This window comes from Mus caroli, chromosome 5 (genome assembly GCF_900094665.2).
Source record: "Mus caroli chromosome 5, CAROLI_EIJ_v1.1, whole genome shotgun sequence".
Taxonomy (NCBI): Eukaryota; Metazoa; Chordata; class Mammalia; order Rodentia; family Muridae; genus Mus; species Mus caroli.
This window is the reverse complement of record NC_034574.1, coordinates 7,031,012-7,034,415: the sequence shown is the minus strand read 5'-3', so window position 1 is coordinate 7,034,415 and position 3,404 is coordinate 7,031,012. Positions and strand designations below refer to the sequence as shown.

Genomic DNA, 3,404 nt, shown 5'->3' with positions numbered 1-3,404 from the left:
GCTGAGAATGCGACTCAGTTAATATTCCTCACCAAGATGTGGATTCGGGGTCTGCATTTAAGCAGCTGTGCAATTAAGAGGATTACGTTGAGTTTTCAAAAGTATTTAATCAACCGCTTACTTCATATCTCCTGTGAGGTATAAAAAGACTTCTAAAATTATGCTTTTCATATTCAAACAGTGGCATTTTTCAATAAAATGATAGTAGACAACAAACACAAGTGTTATAATTCCCTAATGTTAATAAGCTATACTGAAATTATGCACGTTATAATAAAATCTATAATTTTGAGTATTCTATTTTCAAAATATATATTTATACAGTTTGTCATTGTAAAGGTGCCAGTTATAAAAAGGATTCTCCCCTTTTCATATTAACTTTCACATAAAGAATAAACTCCAGTTACAAGGGATAAAAATCTCAACAATAAAATACTTTAAGCCTAAAAAGAAATGTTGACTTTAGGAATTCAATACTAAATTAAAGCTGAGTGGGAAGGGTGGGGTGTTTGTTGAATGTTAAACAAATATGATATGGCGTATGTATTGTATTCAAATTACTTTTACATTTTTTAATGCCCAGAGGGTTAAAACTACGGTATTGAGGTGAGGAGTACTTGTAATANATTTAATAAAAAACTATGGATAGCTAATAAATTTGGTGAAGTTTTTTAAAGTAAGGGGTTATTGCCCACATACTTCAGTAATTAAAGGATGTTGCATTATGTAAACAACATTACATAACTACTCACTATTTGATGTTGGGTTTTCCTCTTTGTTGTACATTCTTATAATATTATATGTAAGATTGAGCACAGTAACGAAAAGTATTAAAATTTTACTTTTTTTTATTCTGTGTTTCTGTGTGTGTGTGTGTCTGTGTGTAGACAAGAAAAAAAAAGGGAGAATGGGAATAAAAGAGTGACAGAGAGGAAAGGGAGAGTTTCATCATACATGAATGAGGATTGGAATATCTGTGCAAATGTACTGTATAATTTAGGTACAATAAACATTAAACATGGGTCACAATGCTGAATGCAACCATGAGATGCATTAATAGTTGGCAAAATGTGACCAGTCTTCTTATTTTGTCTTGNTGCTTACTGAACATGAAATGCAACACTTTAAAAGTAAAACAAAATTGGAATTCATATGCATAATAGTACAGGTAATGCTTATATTCAACTTGTAATTGTTCCCCTAACCCTTTGTAGCAAGCTTTTCTCAGGTTAAAACAAAAGTAATTTTCCATACATTGTTGAAGGTATAACTATTACTGAAGGACGTTTATCTATGGATTATTAACTATGGAAATTTTATATGTACTACTCCACCAATTGACTCAATATTTTGTATAATTAATAATTCAATCTTACCCACATATACAGTTCCATCCATAAATCTAATACTGACAAATGAATATATTATCTCAAAATCCACATGAACACTAAAACTAATAAAAACAGAATTGACTGTCCAAATAATTCTGCAATTTATTTTTCAAAGTTAGTCATGGAAAGGGCTCAATATTAATATGTAAAGATTAACATAGAGAATTTGTTTGTTTTGTTTGTATGGCTTGGTTAACCAATGAATTGTGAGGATTACTTAAAGCATCGTGGCCAACTTTGACCATTGAAGAAACAATCCCTTGTACTCCATAGCCTTGTGCAAGAATTGCTCTTTGAAGAACCTTATCCTGTTGTTGAGTTCCAATAATGGTAGATATCATTCATTTCAAGTCATTCAATGCTATCTTAAAAAAATTATAATTTTTAAATATAATGCTATTTTGTAAATTTGAAAGCTCAGTTACTTTGAAACTGAGTTTGTTTTTTTCTTTTTTCTTCTTCTCTCTGTTTTTTTAGACAGGGTTTCTCTGTGAAGCCATGGCTGTCCTGGCACTCACTCTGTATACCAGGCTGGCCTCAAACTCAGAAATTCACCTGCCTCTGCCTCCCAAGTGCTGAGATTAAAGGCATGCACAACCATGCCTACCTGCTTTCTTTTAAGAAAATGAATTTTAAAAATAAAACTTGGCTTTTTTTGATTCACCACTTTCTTAATTAGGAACTGTTCTTGTCANAGTTNTATGTTTTTATCAATAATGACAAGGTCCTTGTACATGACTGACTTTTTCAAATGCTAAGGCCTACAAGTAATTTTAACACGTANGATAACTTCANTAGTTATAGTAATGTTTCAGTTTTTATAGTAAATATCACATTTTTAAATTAATACTTTCTTAATTCTTCAAAATATTTCATTCAAGCACACAATGTATTTTCATAATATTCATCAAATATCTTCCCTTAGTTCTCTCCAAACCTGACTTTTCCATCTCCTNCTTCCAATTTCATGTACCTTTTTGCTTTCTTCAATTACCCATCAAGTCTACCTGTGCTGCCCATGTATCCCTACGTCTGGGGCCATTCATTGAAGCATGGTGAACCTGCCAGTAGCTTTACCCTTAAAGAAAACTGTGTCTCCTTTCCCGTTATCCTTCAGCTCTCAACAGTTGGACAGTAATTAATTGGGGATTCATACTATAACATNTTCTGTCTTGACTTTAGCACAGTCAACATCCCTGAAACAGTAGTCTTGAATACAGTAGTCTTGTCATGTCCAGAGGCTACCACTCCATTTGCTGCTGCTCCTCCCCATGCCTGGTTATAGTGTTCTTTCCAGCCCTCTTCTTCAGTGGTCTCTGAGAAGATGGNGGGAGAGAATCATGTAGATATCCCATTTATTTGTGAGTACTACATAGAAGTTTATTCTATTCTACACANTTTGATCAGTTGTGCATTACTGAGCTAAAAAATTCAATGCACAAAAAATTATATGATGAGTTCTGAGAACTTCAGTAATTTATGGTCACAGAAATATGAATTTAGAAGACAATTTTATACTCTGCCTTTTTATTTTAATAACAGTAATTGGTTCACCTCTGAGGCTTTTGAGCTACCCAACAATAGATTTTTTTTGACCAGATATGCACTATCAGCAAGTATTTTCTCTTATGGAGCAGGCCTTAAATTCACCTGCAAAGTGGTTTGTCACCTCAATATCATAAGATGAGTACCATTGTTGTGCTCATATAGACACCTAGATAGATGATGATACATAGATAGATGGAGAGAGAGAGAGAGGGAGAGAGAGAGAGAGGGAGAGAGAGGGAGAGAGAGAGTAGAGATGTTAATATATGCACATATCAACAGAAACATTGTGATGCAAACATTGTGAACATTAGCAGGATGCATATCACTGTATAAAACATACACTAAATCTCTGTGTTAAATGAACTCTTCAGTGAAAATAGTACTGCAGATCCAAGAACATTCACAGGAATATTAACCACAGAGGCAGAAAGAAAAGCATGTATGTTTCTCAGAGTATGTGCCTTA

General features: G+C 33.2%; 1 pseudogene; it reads left to right on the top strand.

Annotated features, from left to right (window-relative positions):
• The window catches only part of LOC110294123, a 7,041-nt pseudogene extending 4,512 nt beyond the window's left edge, over nt 1-2,529 (top strand).
• The last annotated feature ends 875 nt before the right edge of the window (nt 2,530-3,404 follow it).